The sequence below is a fragment of the Myotis lucifugus genome, unplaced genomic scaffold, assembly GCF_000147115.1.
Source record: "Myotis lucifugus unplaced genomic scaffold, Myoluc2.0 scaffold_160, whole genome shotgun sequence".
Classification (NCBI taxonomy): domain Eukaryota; kingdom Metazoa; phylum Chordata; class Mammalia; order Chiroptera; family Vespertilionidae; genus Myotis; species Myotis lucifugus.
Window position 1 is genome coordinate 1,252,016 of NW_005871208.1, and position 18,577 is coordinate 1,270,592.

General features: G+C 48.3%; 2 pseudogenes; one reads left to right on the forward strand and one right to left on the reverse strand.

Moving 5' to 3' along the window:
• Positions 1-1,929: 1,929 nt before the first annotated feature.
• On the forward strand, positions 1,930-3,330 carry LOC102443011 (annotated as a pseudogene).
• Positions 3,331-9,050: 5,720 nt separating this feature from the next.
• On the reverse strand, positions 9,051-15,412 carry LOC102443336 (annotated as a pseudogene).
• Positions 15,413-18,577: the final 3,165 nt, after the last annotated feature.

Genomic DNA, 18,577 nt, shown 5'->3' on the forward strand with positions numbered 1-18,577 from the left:
GAAGCTAAGTCTTAGCTGAGATGCAACTCACAAGCCTAAGATCTTGGTCTCCCCCTATATAGGTCTCGAGAAGGAGCCACTGCCCTAATTTGTGGGTTTAGTTTGCCTGGGAGCAAGAAATCATTTTCTCCCAGCAAAATCAGAGATGCCACGTAAATAACTTGAAAACCCCCAAAGTGATGGGCTTGCAAGCCTTGCTCATGTAATTTGAGTCTTATCTAATCAACCTGGGGTATTTAGCCTGGCCAAATTACCCCTAGAAAGATCTTGGCTGGGAGGTTTGTCACAGACTCAATTGCCCTTCCCCAGGGAGTGGGAAGGGGAGGGGTGGATTGCGGGGGTGCAGAGGGGAGACCTTTAATTGACAGTGTCATCTGTGAGAGATCTCACGACTGTACCAGCCATCAGATGGGCTTCTTCAGGGACCGCTTTTATGTGGTTAGGAGGAGACTCCATGACCGAGCTTCCCAGGGTTCCTAGAGATAGTTCTCATGGTGGCCAGGACGATGGGTGATGAGCCAGGACTAGGAATCCAACCCAGCCCTCTGGCTGCCAGCCCCTGTTGTGGCCTCCCAGGCACATCTCCTGCTCTCTGTGCTGGTCAGGCTGCCCTGCACACACTGTCTTTGCTCCTGCCTCTCCCACTGCCCTCACCCTTGACCTTGAAATAATGGTATTGCCACCATTCATGGTGGCTGACACTGGTGCAGTGCTTTACAGCATTAAAAAAAAAAAAAGCTCCTGTGGAGGTGGCCTGTCTTCCTCTGCCTCAACTGGGAGCCTCCAAGGACAGTGAAGGTGGGAGAATGAAGGGACTCTACATTCGGCTTTCTCCAGAAAGTCTCACCTTGTGTGAAGCTCACTTAACCCCCTTGACCTGGGGAGGAGCTTGATGATCCACATTTCACAAATGGGAAAACCAAGGCTCAGATAGTTGAAGACAGCAAACATTTCATGAGCTCTTTCTCTGTAAGAATCTCAAAGGATACAAATTTCCCACAAAACCTAGGTCCAGCCTTGAGGATTCCCTTGGATGGTCTCTGTCTCCACATTCAGAGGGGCCTTACCGTGCAGACCTTACTTGTCTGGCCAAACAGACAGACAGCCATTCACCTCCTCAGTCAGTCATCCATCCACTCATTTAACAAACTTTGGTTGAGGTCTGACTCTGTCCAGGGTACTATGCTACTGTCTAGGGTCATAAATTACAAGACAGTAACCTAGTTTACAATTCTAGGATGAGGGAAGACACTTAAATTTCATTAGATCCTTGACATTACCAAAGTATTTACAATTCCCCAAACCCAAATATATTCATAGTACATAATTTCCTCCGTAAAAATGCCATTACTTCACTAGCCAGAGTGCTTGAATGAACAGCTCGCCAATCCCTCTTGTCTATTTCTGTGCAGAGATGATGGCCCCATCCTGTAGTATCCTAATATATAAAAAGCCAGGGGCCATCATGACCTAAACGACCAGATGGATGATCAAACAGCAGGCTCCATTGATCAGGGGATGGCTAATGGGGGAACCAGGCTCCCTCGGGCTCTGATGAATCGTGGCATGGTGATTGGTGAGCAGGGCGGGTGGAAGGCAGACCACTTGTTTCCTCCTCCCGGCCCTCAGACTCCAATCAATCAGTGGCAGAGGTGGGGCGGAACTGGGGACTGGCTCCCTTAATAGTGCTGCAGGTTCAATCTCCAGAGGACAGGACAGGCACCAACAGACCACCGCTGCTGGCATGATCCCGACAGCGCTGCTGGCCTCCTGGAACTCAGCCTCAGGCACTGCAGCCGCTTCCCCTCCCTAGACACTCCACAAGGAAGAAAGGATACCACCAGCAGCACCAGGGGCGACCAGTGCTGACTGCTCTCCCCATGCTTCCTCCAGGTCACTCGAGCCGGGCCCCCACCCACCCCACTCCAGATGAAGTGTGAGCACTGCACACAGAAGGAATGTAGTAAAAAAACAAAAACGGATGACCAAGAGAATGCTGCAGTCAACATCCAGAGTCCAACTCAGGAAAATGGAGAGAAGGGAGAATTCCATAAGTTGGCTGATGCCAAGATATTTCTGAGTGACTGCCTGGTGTGTGACAGTTGTGTGGCTGCAGAGGAAGGAGTCCAAGTTTCCCAACAGAACACCAAGGACTTCTTCCGTGTTCTCAGCCTTAATAAGAAATGTGATACCTCACAGCACAAGGTGCTGGCAGTGTCTGTGTGTCCTCAGTCTCTGCCTTATTTCGCTGCTAAATTCAGCCTCAGTGTCACTGATGAATCCAAAAGGCTCTGCAGCTTCCTCAAAAGCCTTGGGGCGCACTGTCTTTGACATGAAGATAGCTGCGGACTTCAGCATCCTGGAAAGTCAGAAGGAATTTGTGTGTCGGTACTGCCAGCACCATGAGGAAGAGCCCCGGGTACCCATGCTGACCTCCGCCTGCCCTGGCTGGGTCCAATATGCAGAGCACATGCTGGGTCACCCCATCACCCCCCATCTCTTCATGGCCAAGTCTCCCAAGCAGATCATGGGCTCTCTGGTGAAGGATTACTTCACCAGATGGCAGAACCTGTCCCCAGACAAGATTTTCCACGTCATTGTGGCCCCGTGTTATGACAAGAAACTGGAGGCCCTTTGAGAAGATGTTCCCACAGCTTTGCATAGTTCCCGGGGTGCTGAGTGCATGTTAACCTCAGGTGAAATTGTCCAGATAATGGAGCAAAGTGACCTTGCCTCGAATGACACCGCCATGGACACTCTGTTTGGAGACATGAAGGAGGAGGAGGTGAGGCTCCACAAGGGTACCAGCTCCGACGGATACCTGGTGCACATCTTCAAGCACATGGCCAAGGAGCTGTTCAACGAGGACATGGGGGTATTCACCTACCACATCCTGAGGAACAAAGACTTCCAGGAGGTCACCCTTGAAAGGGACGGAGAGGTTCTACTGTGCTTTGAGACTGGCTTTTGGAACATCCAGAAGTGGTCCTGAAGCTGTAGAAGGGCAAGTTCCCCCGCCACTTCATGGAGGTCCTGGCCTGAAGCAGGAATGCCTAAGCAGCAGGGGTCAGGCCCAGGCGAGGAGGGCATGCAGACAGGGAACTGCTGCAGCAGATGGAAGGCATCTACGCTGCCATCCCAGTGTGGCCCCCAGAGACAAGCGCCCATGTGCAGGCTCTGTACCAGGAGTGGCTGTGGGGGGTTGGGGGAAGAGGGCGACTCCCCTCTGGGCTCAGGCAGCCCTGCACACTGCCTAGCAGGGCCCAGGGCAGCTTGCCAGGACATCAAGTGGTTAAGGTACAGCAGACGCCTGGCCTGCAGGCCTCCTGAGGAGAGGTGTCAGATGTGTGAAGGAAAGGTTTAGCATCTCTGTCATCGCTTTGGTTTTCAGAATTCCCTGCTCCCCATCTGTCGGCTCCCTCCCTCTGAGGGGTGCTGTCGTCAACACACGAGAGCAACTGGAATATTGTATCTTGAGAGGATTGCCCCAATGTACGTATCCTTTCATCCGATGATGAAAAAATCCCAAAGAACAAGAATGAAGACAGACTACTGTCCTTTAGGCTTAAAAAAAAACCCGGAAGTGTCTTGCGAAGAGCTGAAACTTGGTTCTGCCCAGGCACCTCAGAGAGATTGGATGAGGAAATGGCCCAGTTTGGCCCTGATTTTACCCACTTATGTTACTCTTGAAGGTGTCTTTGCCACAATATGAATACACTGCCACCTTTTGGAATAGGGGCTCGTACGAAAGTCTGCATTCCCAACTTTTCTTGAAACAGATCTATGTTCTGCAGCTGTGGCCACCATCCTGAGATCAGGTCCTGTCACTGGGAATCAGGGGACACTGGAGTGGAGGCCCCCCACCGTGCCCTTTTACATTCAGGGATTGAGCTGAACTCACTTTGGGGGAAGCCTGGCAAGGGTGACAGGTGTCACAGATGGAAGGATGGAGAATGGAGAGGCAGACACCCTGCTCGGTCCCTCCCTGGTGGGGTCAGGAAGATGAAGGCCGGCCAGCTCACCCCACAATTGGGTGAGATAGCATCCTCTGTGTCCACCTCTCACCCCATGGGCCCAGCCACTCCCCTCAGCTCCGGGCAGCCCTCTGTGTTCCATGACAGTGAGCTCTGCCTTCACATGCTGCTCGCCCTAAATGAGAAGGAAGAGAGTGGTTGGCCCACACACAGAGCAGGGCCGATCAGGGGGTTGGGACTCCGCACCCTGTCAAACACAGAGCCGCAGGGCAATCAGGGGATTGGGGAGCTCCCCCCTATCAGGCACAGAGCAGGGCTGATCAGGGGGTTTGGGCGCTGCCCCCTGTCACGCTGATCCCGGTGCCAGGAGCCTCACTGCTCTGCTGATCCCGGTGCTGGGAGGCATATTACCCTTTCACTATATAGGATAGAGGCCTGGTGCATGGGTAGGGGCTGGCTGGTTTGCCCTGAAGGGTGTCCTGGATCAGGGTGGGGGTCCCCACTGGGGTGCCTGGCCAGTCTGGGTGAGGGGCTGAGGGCTGTTTTCCGGAAGCGGGTGACTGAAGCTCCCAACCGCTCCTTTTTTTCTTTTCTTTTTTTTTATTCTGGGCCAGCTTTAGCTCTGAGGCCTCGCTGCTGAAAACATCGATACAATGTTTCGGTCCAGCTGGCTGAAGCCTGGCTGAATGAAAGCCGGTTTCTGGGGTTTTGTTTAGCTTCTTATTTGCAACATAGTACATAGTTGCTTAGAGTTGCAGCTGAGAGGCCGGCAGCGGCAGGCAGGGAACGTTGGAGTTCGCCGTAACTGGAGCAAGCAAGCCTCCCTGCTCACTTCGGTCCAGCTGGCTGAAGCCTGGCTGAATGAAAGCCGGTTTCTGGGGTTTTGTTTAGCTTCTTATTTGCAACATAGTACATAGTTACTTAGAGTTGCAGCTGAGAGGCCGGCAGCGGCAGGCGGGGAACGTTGGAGTTCGCCGTAACTGGAGCAAGCAAGCCTTCCTGCTCACTTCAGTGCATGGCTGCTGGCCGCCATCTTGGCTGACAGTTAATTTGCATAAGGATATGCTGATTAGCCAATGGGAAGGGTAGCGGTCGTACGCTAATTACCATGTTTCTCTTTTATTAGTGTAGATAACATTACCTCTAATACTGTTGTACCAAACATTGCCAAATTCAACCTTCCCTTCTTTTTTAATATAAAATAGCTATTTTAAATTAAGAATAATCATTTTCTTAGTCTCAATTTTGCTACCGGCAATGGCACTTGGCAATCTTTTCAGAATTTTTACATTAGGATTTTTACAAAGGATTTGTCCCTTTGCAGTTTCTCCCTAAGGCACAAGTTAAGCCCAACAAAGCTGTGCTGTGATGACGATGCTGATTGTTCCAGCCAGAATCACTCCCTAATTGGTTCTTTGCACACACTAAAGTCAAGGGAGACATGAGTCAGACCTGTGTCTCTGCAGAACTACAAACTGCCGTCCCAGGCCTTCAGATCGCTCCCTAAGGGCTGGAAGCAGGTGCTCATGTGGTGAAGGCCAGTTCAGCAGCATGCTGTGTGAATGTTAACATGCAGCTAGCCCCTCACCCCACATGACCTTCACTTCCCCTCTCTCACCCTGGCCTTCCCTCCTTGTGAACCTGCTACAAGGCACCCTGGAAACCTCTGGTCACTTGTCAATCCAGCCACTCCTATCTGCCCAGCCTCCCCAGATTGCACCATTTCTCTGCACTCATTGAGAGTCTGTACCTGTGTTCCACGTGTGTGCCAATCTTCCCCGGTAGCCCGGAAGTTTCTTGAGGATAAGTCCCATCCTCCCTCTAGTCCTTTTTACCCACTGCCCAGAACCATGGGGTGAGGGATTCTCAGGAAGTCTTGGAGAGTACAAAAGGCTCTTAGGAGCCCCCTGGAATCATCCCCCCTAAGGACAGAACCCTTAGCACCTGTGTTTAAAACTTTCTTAAGTGACTTAAAAATAGTAGGCCATTACATTTCACATCCTGCCACTGCTCTCCAAGGAGGGGGGCGGGGAGACTCGATGCCAGGTGAGCCCTTGTTAATCTTCACCCTATCAAGGAGGTACAATTAACACATTTTTACAGATAAGGAAACTGAGGCACAGAGAGGTTAAGTTACTTGGACAAGGTCACACAGCTGGGCACTGGGAATGGAAGCCAGGCAGTCCCCTGTAGAACCCATGCACTTAACCACTGTGGCCTGCAATTTTTAAAAAAATATAATCCATTTCCCCAACTCTGAGATTATTATTCAAAATGTCTGGGGCAGGGCCTGAGCTTATAGATTTTCTAATCCTTCCTCACACTTTTTTCTTTGGAGCCTGAACCCACTCTCAGGGGCTCTGCCTTTTAAAGTTACAGTCAGGAGCATTAAATACTTTCAGCTCACATTCCATTGTCCAGAACTTAGTTTCATAGTCAGAATTATTTGGAAATGTAGTCTTTAGGTGGGTAGCCAGGTCTCATCTACAATTTCTATTTCAGTAGCAAGAGAGGAAAAAGGACACTGGGGAACGAACAGCAGGCTTGGGAACACTGTCTGCTAGGTAAGCACCCTTGTCCCTGTATCATCCATCCACTGTTTAAAACTATGCAATGGGGTTCAAATCTCTTGAGATAATACAGCAGCAGGATGACCAACCATCCCGGTTTGCCTGGGACTGAGTGGGTTCTCAGGATGTGGGACTTTCAGAGTTCTTTTTAATTGTTGATAGTATTACAAATGTCCCCCATTTACCCCCCTCTCAGAAAAACCGAACAAGTTGGTCAGCTTACACAGAAAGGCTCTCATCTCAAGATCTGGCCCAACCCACCTCTCCTACTATTTGTCTCTCCAAGCTCTGCCAGGCCTCACTTCCTCAAAAGAGCCCTAAGAGCCATCTTGTCAACCTCCTTTTCATTTAGTCAACCAATAGTTATTGACCACCTACTTTGGGTGTGACTTCCTCACAGGGGATAGAGCACCTCTATCTAAAACACTCCCTACCCACGCTAACTCCTCCTCATCTTTCCATGTTCAGGTGTCAGCTTCCAAGGCTCTTCATCAGGGAAGTCTTCCCATCTGCCTGGTCTGGCCCTTGCTCCTGACATGCCAGAGATAGCACTTACATCACTGCGCTCTGATTGCACATTCACTGGCCTGCCTTCTTGGTAGACAAAGGTCTAGGTCACCTTTTGTACCTGTGTCGAGAACAGAGTCTGGCACATAGTAGGTGCTCAATTAATGATTATTGAATGAGCTTAGGGCTGGCTCAGACAAGTAGCTATGCCCATCCCCTCCCTAGCCACTTCTCTCCTCTAAGTGCTCATGACAGGGAACTGATGACCCCTCCCAATCCAGCACCGCAGGACTCCATGGTGTGTTGAGCTGGAACTGCTTTCTGGGTGAAGCTGGAGACAAAGCAGCAGAATTGCCCTCCCAGCCTGAGCCCGCAAGAGCCATCTTGTCAACCTCCTTTTCCACTAAACACCCTCTGGCCATTTACCTGATAATAATCCTTATAACAATAGCTACACTATTACCCCTTAATTAGGCAATAATGATTCCAGCTTGGCTGCCAAGTAGAGCTCAAGAACCTGAAGTTAGTTATTTTAAAAATGCATCTTTCCCAATAATGAGAAAAAGTAAGGGTCGTTTTTGCCTACCTCCCAAAGCTAAATAGAAATGACATGCCCTTCCACCAGCAAGATAACTGAGTGGGGAGAACAGTGAGTGAGCGTGTGTATGTATATGTGTGTGTGTTGCAGGATGACAAGTGGGAGTGAACAATATTCATGGCCCACCTGGTCAGTGCATACACATTCCCAAATGGATGAATTTCCAATGAAGAAACAGGGCACAACATCTTCTCCATGGAGAGTAGGGCCCCAGGGCTCTCTTGATGGCCCTTGTAGCTCAGCAGGTCACACTGGACATTTATTTCCAATTGAACTCCATCAGGAGTGTGGTCCTAACATATATTTGCTTCTCTTCCATTTTTATCCTCATCCCTGGAGAAGGGGAGGCACAAGAACCCAGCCCCCTCTCACGTTGTTTTCAGGTGAATGATGCACACTGGCTTTCCCAGGATGAGGAAAAGGGGTGGGGCCAGGCTGGCACGCCTGCACCCTCCAGATCCCCATAGGCTTCTCTCTCCCCTCCTCTCTGTGGTGGAAGCCTGGGGCCCTGGCCTCAGTCTGTGGGCACTGGCTGTGTGGTCTTGGACAAGTTGCTTCTCGTAGCCTCATGGAGGGGATTTGAGAAAGTTCCAAGGTTCCCTTTGCATCTAAGATCTTATGCTCACCTCCAGGCTGTCAGGGCCCCCTGAGTCCCATGGTAGAGGGATGTCTTTCTCATAAATTCACCCAGGTTCTGTGAATCTATGGGAGGCGGAGTCCTAATACCCCAGACTGGATTACATGGGGCTTTAGAAAATCAAATTGGAACAAGTTCTTGATAACCCATGGCTGCAGATTATGAGTATAATGACTGACACACATGAAGGCAGATAACAGAACTGATAGTGATCATAGAAAAGGAGGTGTGTATATCTGTGCTTCAGGAACGAGATAGAGGAGAACTTTGGCGTCTGCCCAACAGGAGGGGACAGTTGGACTAATAACACTACAGGGGTGCAGGGCCAGGCAGGGAAAAGGTGACTGACAGCCCTATCTGCCCATTGAGACTGCACGGGAAGGGTTTCCACGGGGCCCCAACCTTCAAATGTATGAAAAAAAAGAACTTGTTTGACCTGGGAGCCTGTCTCCAAGTTGCCAAAGGTGCTGTGTGAAATACTCAAGATAGATGCCACCAGATCAGGGCCAGAGACTCAGCCTTGCCTCTGGGAGGGAAACCTACAAGTTTCTGTGCCCTGAGCTGGGGCCCTGGTTTCTTGTTTAACTTGACTCTTCGTTTCCCTCACCAGAACCGGTGTTTCCAGAATTCCCAAACTGAAATCTGAGTCCTTGGGAGCCCCTCCTGTCCCTGCAGAGCCCACAGGCCTGGCTGCAGACCCAGATGCTACATTGAATTTTCAGGGTGGGGGCCTACCTCCTCTCACAGAGACTCTGCCCCCTGAGCTAAAGCCAGTCATGGCTGTATTGGAAGTGGGGGCTGTACTTGATACCACCACTGTGGGGAGACAGAGAGGGAGGATCAGAATAGTTGTGGGCATCCCACATGCTTTCTAGGTCGCTGAACATACAGGGCACTGAGGGGCATCTTCCTGAAGTGTCCTATAAAAAAACAGTGACTTCCACACCACCCATCCATGTGGGCCACCTCTCTACCACAGAACTCAGGAGTTCTTGGCTGCCTGGAGGTGAGCATGGGATCCTAGGTGCAATGGGAACCTTGGAACTCCTACTCAAATCCCTCCATGAAGCCACATGACAAGAGGTGACTAAGACCACATAGCCAGTGACTGCAGAGTGAGGCAAGGGCCCCAGCCCCTCGCCTCCTAGCAGAGGGCGCCCCCCTCCTTAGCTAAGGCAAGGGGAAGGATGACTCCTGACTGGCCAAAGAAGGAGAACCCCCTGTTATTCACAGTAGCTCACATTGTTGGTGACTTCTCCAGACAGCCTGTTGGCATGAAAACAATCAGAATAATTAATAAATCCTCTGACCCAGATTCAGAGGAAGATAAACTCCAGAAGAAAGATATCCTAGATCTGATCCGTAATTTGTAATTCAGTTTCACTCTGGAAAACACCTGGGTCCCAGAATTGCATCAGCTCCCACCGGGAATAACAAGGGCCCATGCTCCCAACACAGCAAGATCAATGCCACTGTTCCCAGACTCCCACACTGCTCTTGCTGCCTGGTCCCCTTGGCCCTCAAGTCCCTCTGCACCCTTTCCTCAGCCAGGGCTCAGTCCGTTCATTCTGGACTGGGCAAAGTTAAGAAAGGCTATGCCTTATTTTTCTGTCTTTCTCAGTGGAAGAGAAATCTATCCACTTTTCCCTCTGGTCCAGAGGTCTAGAAAGATAGTGCGGAGGAGAGTCAGGATCCAGGATCCAGGGTCATCAATGCTAATCATGTATACTTTGGACAAAGGCCCTGACTGGACACATACCCCATTACCACTAACAAAACTCAGGTTTCATTTCAGGAATAATGAATGTATTAATTAATTGTCCCATCATACAGATAGGAATGCTGTTGCAGGGTCACTACTGATGGACACCTGCCCGTTCTCTAGCCTCTGGGTCCCCCACCTGATCTCCTTGCCCTCCAGCAGCCTGCAGTAGGTGGCTATCTCCACGTCCAGGGACAGCTTGGCTCCCAGAAGTCAGTCCAGATGTTCCTTCTGCTGCTGCAGGGCAGACTCTACCTCAGCCCGCTTGGCCTGGGCATCTTTATGGGCCACCTCACCCTTCTAATCTGGGCCTCCACAATAGTATCTTGCAGGGCAGTGCTCTTCAAGGGCCAATTGCAGGCAGTAAAGGAGGCACAAGAGATCAGGTACCTACCTGTACCTAGCTGGGCTTCTCTCTTGCCCACCTTCATAATTTATTGTGGAATGTGTGAGAATATAGAAAAGTATGGAGAAAAACCTATCATAACATCACCACCCCCCCCCCACAAAGGTTACAACTAGGTGCCCCACCTGGTTCTTGAGGTTGGCAATTTCTGCTTGAAGTCTCTGGATGGCTCGGTTCAGCTCAATGACCTTCATTTTAATCACTTTGAGGTCATCACCTTTTCTCCAGGCAGTAACCTGGAGATCCTGGGCCTGGGACCAGGAAAAGGCAAGAGTGAAAAGGTAGCATGGGGAGAGCCAATCAATCCCAGGCTCCTCCTCTGAAACCTCTGAACCACCTGCCCAGTCTGGTCTTTGTGGTCAAAACCAACCTATAGAGGAGACATATTTCTGTCAGCTAGGAACATAGGGTCTAGCTGAGGAAACAACAAGGTCAGGCTTCCTGAAAATGTGCTTCCATGGAGGTAGGGTGGAGGCAAAGGAGAGCATGTACAGGTGGAAGGAAGCAGGCCTGGCTGAAACACTGGCTTCCATGTTGGAATTAAGAGCTGACTGTACTGGTTAGAAGGTCACCTTGGTGTCTCAATGTGGCTGGGTCTGCAGAATTGGGTGGCCTCCTCTCCCATAGGACTGGCAAGTCCCCAAGTAGCCAGAGCTCTACTAACTCCCAGAGACTTTCACAGGCACCCTGCCCATTAATCTTCAGGACAGGACATAAGAGGTCAAGTGATCCTACCAACCACAAGGCCAATATAGTGGTTCAATCCCTGTTGGCACGGGTGGGACCCTTATATGTCTTCTGGGCATAACTCAGCACAGGACACTTCTCCAGGTGGGCACCTTGGTCTGGTACAGGTCCTCAGCCTCAGCCTTGCTCCTCTTGGTGATCTCCTTGTACTGGGCCTTGACATCGGAGAAGATGCTATTAAAGTCCAGGTGTGGGTTGTTGTCCATGGAGAGGACCACATGAGTTTCCTTGGCTGTCTACTGCACTTGGGCCAGATCCTGTGAAGCGGGGCATGGATCAGTCCTTGGGAAAGAGCATGCACCTTTTGGAGTTCCCAGTGCTACATCACCACCAGCCACGTGGAAGCTCAGGGGCAGCTCAGGGAAGCTTCTCCTTCTTCCTTGGTCTTCCAAGCATCCCAGGGCTCCTGGGGAGCTTAGACTGTCCCCTAAACTCACAACCACATAGAAGACTTGAAGGAATTCAATCTCCTGCTGTAGGGCATCACTTTGGCCCTGAGGTCCTCCGTGACCAAGCACACACTGTCAGCCTCCTGAAAGAAAAGAGGCAGTGAGCCCCGTGGGCTGGAAGAGTTTTATCTGCACTGTCAGGATGCCACAGGGAGAGTAGCCTCCAAAAACAACTAGAAAACTAAGAGTGAGAACAATGCCAAGTGAATGTGCAACCTAGCGATGATATTCTTAAGAAGTTAAAAACAAGACTTCTGAGTTAGAAATCAGAGTTGCCTTCATTCTTCTTGCATCTTGCACTCGGCACAGTGCTGGCTGGAAGGTTAACGGGGGCTGGGGATTTGTCACAGCTGAGGAGGCTGAGCCAGCACAGAGCAGGGTGAGGAGAGCCAGCGCTAAGATCAGAGGAGAAAGCCCCTGCCTCTCACCTTCTTCAGCACCACAGTCATTCTCAGCATTTGTCCTATTATTTATTTCTGCTTCATATCTGGTGGGATTCAATAGATAAAAAGACTGTTATGTCTAAAATATTCCCTTTTCTCTGTTCTCCTACACCCTAAAGGAACATCCACAAACAGATTCACAAGAAGAAAACAAACAGATTCCTGGAAAGGAGGTCCAGTTCTATGCCTTTCAGACCTAGACATAGCAGGCAGCAGGCCTGGGTATTTGGGCTGAATACCACTGTCCTGCCTTCACCTGCTCACTCACTTCTTCCTGTGTCACTCCACGGAATCCTGGGTGTTTGTCAACTCTGCCTGCTGCCTGATCTTCTCTGCTGTGACATGGTCTGCCTGCCCCCTAAGGTGGCTGATGTAGCCTTTCAAGACAGGCTGCAGGCTGGTGGTGCAGGTACTGACATCAGCTGCTGCAGCAGCTCCCACTTGGTCTCCAGGACCTGGTTCTTCTGCTCCAGGGACCACACCTGCAAACAGGAATTCCAAGGACTTCCGGGGCACAGTGTAATGGACTGGAGAAGTCCTTGCTCACCTGGCAGAGGAATAAGTGATTCCAGTGTAGCATTAATTCCCAAAATGCTATGATAGAGGTTGTTTTGGCCCTATTGCTTGAGAAATTTCAGTTATGTGTATTTGGCCAATTGCTTAGAGCAGTGGTGCCCATACTCTGGAGGTATTAGACTCAATCACTTGGAAGATCATAAAGAACACGGGATCCAGGTTTCTTAACGCAGGACTGGGTCTAGACTTTCTAAATTGTGTGGTTACCAATTTCCCTGCTTGATTGACTCCCACCAAAGCTTGAGAACCACTGGCCTAGATCTGTGGTCGGCAAACTGCGGCTCGCGAGCCACATGCAGCTCTTTGGCCCCTTGAGTGTGGCTCTTCCTAAGCCTTAGGAGTACCCTAATTAAGTTAATAACAATGTACATACCTATATAGTTTAAGTTTAAAAAAATTGGCTCTCAAAAGAAATTTCAATCGTTGTACTGTTGATATTTGGCTCTGTTGACTAATGAGTTTGCTGACCACTGACGGCCCCTAGATCATTTGGGAAGAGAGGATGTCAGAAAGAGACTCATCAACAAGCCAGCAAAATAACTCACTCTCTGGAACTTTCTTTTACAAATAACCACAACTATTTGGTGCAGACAAAACATACCCTGTCCTCACCCTTCTCACTATATTCATGACATTGCAAGAGAGAGCAGAAATAGGAGTAAAAGAGAAGAGTTCACTGATAATGTGCACCTTGAATCTGTTGAGCACCTTCCTCATAAAGATCGGGAGACATTTCTTCCTACAGCAAACCTCATGCCCAGCATGCCCACGCCCTCTCACAGCACAGCAGTCCTCTGAGGCCCGAGAAGGAAGAACACAGTTTAGTTTTTCCCAAAGCAAGAGTATATTTATATATATATAAAACTGATTTTTTTACAGAGAGGAAGGGAGAGGGATAGAGAGTTAGAAACATCGATGAGAGAGAAACATTGATCAGCTGCCTCCTGCACACCCCCTACTGGGGATGTGCCCGCAACAAAGATGCATGCCCTTGACTGGAATCAAACCTGGGACCCTTCAGTCCGCAGGCCGACACTCTATCCACTGAGCCAAACCGGTTAGGGCCCAAGCAAGAGCTTTAATCAAGCAGGAACCCCATACAATTTCCCATATCTTTTTTTTTCAGCTTTATTGAGGTTTAATGCACAAATAAAGTTATAATATATTTAAAGAGCACATTGTGAAATTTAATTATCACTCCATCACATCACATATTTACCCTTTATGTGTGTGAGAGAGAATACTTAAGTTCTACCCTCAGCAAATTTTAATTATATGATACAGTGTTATCAACTATAGTCACCATGAAAGGACACTGTTCCTCAATGCACCAGCTGCACCGGTAAGTCCGCCCAAACCCAAACCCAGAGCTTTGGGCATAGTCATCAATTCTGCTTTACTCCTTACTGGCTTCTCCTCTTTTTTCCCAGCTCGAAGTCCTTGCAACAGTGTTCATAGTTGACCCTCCCTAAGGAAGACAGACCATCCTGAGGAAGGTGGGGGTTGGCAGAACTAGAGCTTTCTTCCAGGACAATCCTGAGCATCTCATTGATGCAAATCCCATTGATGCAGCCTTCCTGCCCCCCCATTTTCCCCAAGGCTATTCAGAGTAAACCTCTATCCAAGGCTGGTCCAAGAGCAGATTGTTTGGGGTAGCTAGTATAAGAAGTCTGGCCTCCTTTTGCTGGTAAGACTAGATAAGACCTGAATGTTGGGATTTCTCAAGGCTATGGACATCACTCCCCACTCCCAGCCCTGACCAACAGAATTTGAAAATCAGCTGGCCAAATCATTTGCATTGGCTCCACACTCCACTCCCTTTCCGGAGCCCATTAACTGGGCACTATCTGATTCTGGTGGTCTCCATTCCCTGGCTTTGGGAGCAAAAATGCCAGTTTGCTCAGAGAGAAACGCTTGGACTCAGAATCACATGGCAACTTATGGGGAAGAAACCATCTGCCAGTGTCTTAAAGTGTCCCTTACAAGACACTCACTGACCATTCTGACTCCTTTCAAACTGGACCTCTCACCCCATTCCAATGTACTGTTCCTGCAGGAGGGATCATCTTTACTTCAGGGCAGGACTGGAAGGCCCCAAGTTTGACAAGTTGCTGAGGTTCAGACCCAGTCTCCTGTGGAGGTTTAGAGAACATGAAACACCAAGTGGGCACCTTCCACCAGGACCAGCTTTAAGAGACAGGGACTGAACTAATTGACCTCGGGTAACACAGACCTGCACTGTCCAACAGGGTAGCCACTAGCCACATTTCCACTGTGGCTGAAAGGCCTTGTCTGTAGCTCCCTGGAGTTACCAGGCCTGGCTGTCTGGTCTCCAGGCATCAGCACTCACCTTGTCAATGAAGATTCTTAATGTTCTCAAAAATGTTAAGGTTCTTAATCTGCTCCCACTGCTGCTCCGCCTCCTGGGCCTTAGGGTCAATCTTCACGCCCAAAGGCTCCAACAAGCTTGGGTTGATTATAACTTCCTAGATGCCCCCAGGCCAGACTGTTGGACCTACTGACCCTAGCCAAAACCACCACCAAAGCCAAAGCCCATGCCACCCAGGCTGCCCACCCCAAAACATCCACCCCCTTGGCCATGAGCCAGACCTCCAGCTACACTGGTAGAGATGCTCCTGCTCTCACCAAGACTAAGGAGACTCCAGCTACTGTAGCCTCCCCGCCCAGCATAACCTTGGCAGCAGCCGCTGCTCTTTTGGAACAACAGTAAGTTCCTGCTCATCTCCAGCGCCCTCCTGGCGGGATGGCTGAGCCACTGCCAAAACTTCTACTCTGGCACTTCAAGCCATAGACCTGCCTGCTCATGCTGACTCAAGGGGAGTGAGTGAGGGTTCCAGTTGTCCCCCATCCTCTCCAGCGCTTGTTTGTTTGTTTGTTTGTTTGTTTGTTTGTTTGTTTGTTTGTTTTAGACACTCCAATAGGTTGCAGTGGTATCTCATCATGGCTTCAATTTGCATTTTCCTAGTGATTAATGCTGTTGAGCATCTTTTCACAGGTTTATTTGCTATCTCTATCTCTCCTCTGAAAAAGTGTCTGTTCAAATCTTCTGTCCATTTTTATTAATTTGTCTGTTTTCTTACTAGTGAGTTTTGAGAATTCTTAATATATTCTAGATACAAGTCCATTCTAGATACAAGTACTTTATCAGATATGTGTTTTGCAAATATTTCCTCTGTGTTTTGCTATGGCTTGTTTGTTTTTCATTCTCTTTACAGTGACTTTCATTCTCTTTAATCTTGATATAGATTAGTTTTTTAATCTTTTTTTCTTATGGCTTGTGTGCCTAACCCAAGGTCACAAAGAATTTCTGTTACTGCTTTTTCTAGAGTGTGTATAGTCTATTTCTGACTCTCTATTCCATTTCACCAATCCATATATCTATAATTTAACCAGCACCATACTTACTTTTTCTTTAATTATTTATTTATTTATTTTATTTTTCGTTAATCCTCACTCAAGGATATTTTTCCATTGATTTTTAGGGAGAGTGGAAGAGAGAGGGGAAGACAGAGAGAAACATTGATGTGAGAGAAACACATCAATTGGTTGCCTCCTGCATGAGCCCCAACCAGGGCCTGGGCTGGGGAGGAGCCCTTGACAGGAATCAAACCTGGGACTCTTTGGTCCACAGGCTGATGCTCTACTCACTAAACCAAACCGGCTAGGGCTTTTTCTTTTATTTTAATCTTCACCTGAGGACATACTTAGAGAGAGGGAGAGGCGGGGAAGAGAAAGAAAGGTCTATGTAGGATGGTTTTTGCCTTCTGTATGTGCCCTGACTGGGAATTGAACCAGCAACCTTTCAGGACACAGGACAGTTCTCAACCAACAGAGCCATGCTGGCTGGGCCAACATTGTACTATCCTGATTATTATTGTAAGTCTTGAAATCAAGTAGTCTGAGTCCTCCAACCGTTTTTTCAAAATTATTTGGTTAGTCCAGGTACTTTGCATTCCTGTGTACATTTTGAATAATCTTATCAATTTCTACCCAAAAAAAAGTCTTGCTGTGACTTTGATTGAGATTTTGTCAAACATATACTAGTAGATCAATTTGGGAAGAATTGATATCCTAACAATATGAGTCTTCCAATCCATGAACATGGTGTCTCTCTCCACCACTTAGATGTTTCTTATTGTTTTCATTGTTGTTGTTTTTTTTCAGTTGAAAAAAACAAGAACATACACATGATACACAAATTTTTTTACCTGTATATCTAAGTATGTCATGCTTTCACGGTGCTATTGTAAATGATACTGCCTTATTAAGTTTAATTTCCAACTGTGTATTGCTAATTTGTAGCCTGTAACATTGCTAAGCTCATGTGTTAGTTCTAGTAGCTTTTGTGTAGAATCTTTGAGATCTTTTACATAAACAATAACATCATATATAAAAAAAAGTCAGTTTTATTTCCTCCTTCCAATCTGTATGTTTTTATTTCTTTTTCTTGCATTATTGCACTGTTTGGGAATTCTAGTATGATACTGAATAGAAGTAGTAACAACAGGTGTTTTTGCCTGTTCCCAATCTTAAGGGAAAAGCATTAAGTCTGTTGAAACCAGGAATGTAAATTTTAAATGAGGTCCCCAGGTGACTTAATGCACCACTTCTGCTCCCAAAATAGCTCTTATATTAATAGTTATTTGTAAATTTCTCATCCATCCCATAACTGGAGTGTAAGCTCCCTGTGGGATGCAATATCCTGTGAGTGCTGGTACCCTCAAAATAGCCAAGGGCAGTACCTTGCCCACAGTCATTGTCCCTCAGACAATCACTGAACTAAAATGAAATGGGATGAGGGGCTCCTTTCTACTTGCTGAATGGGATGCTGCTCGATTCAAGAATCATTCGATAAAGTCAATTAAGTCTTCAAATGTTAAAAATATAATAAATAAACACATAAAATGAAATAGGATGAAAACAACACAGAGTTTCAGGTGCTCATGCCCATCCACACACTGTGTCTCTAAGCCTCTCTCCGGACTGTGTCCCAAATCCCCCACCAGTCTGGGAGGCTTAATGAATGAGCCCACCCAACAGCACAGACAGGGCTTTTTTCACCAGAGCCTCGGGGGAAACAGAGACAACCGCATCCCATCTTCTTTAACTGATACAGAAATCAGCCTTGGGAGAAGAAACGATAAGTGTAATGTCACACAATAATCTCCCCCCACCCCCAAGGTGAAGGTCAGCATTTAAGTCTCTCAACTCCCAGTGCAACTTCCCCACTTCACAGCAAGTAGAGGAAGCATGAGTGCTCCATTCAACAGGGCTTCCTGGAGGAGGTGAGCTGTCCAAGGACTCTCATTTAAGTTGACAGGGAAGAGTTTGGTGAAGGGGTGGAAAGAAGCTTATTTGAATTTTCACTAGGACTCCAAGGCAGAGAAAGGGAGGGAACCATGAGAGGGAGTGTGTCCCAACTATTCTGCAACATCATCAGAATATAAATATTTAACCCAGTTGCCTATGGAAGTAGAGCTTGTAAAACCCTTCTGCTTGCATCCATCTATGTTTTAAGCCCAGGATCTGACAATTCAATTACCAGATTGGGAGAAAGATGGGCAGAGGCCCTGGAGAGAGGGGCATGACCCAGATTCCAGACTAGTCTCTTGGGGCTCTTAGGAGGGAAAGGAGAATCTCTTCCTCGAACTGGCCCCTCACTCCATGACCTGCTTACAGCCAGATCTCTTTCCAGCCTCAGGCTTGTATCCCCAGGTTAACCCACAAGGCTGGTTTTGCTTGGGGTTTGACATGAAAGTAACATGTGTCTGAGTAGATCTGAAAAGAAGGGTTGTGTTGCAGTGTGGCAGGAGTGAGGAGATATGAGCCACAGGAAACGCACACCATTGACAGTCTCAGGAATTCAGGTAGTTGGGAGTAAAAGCTG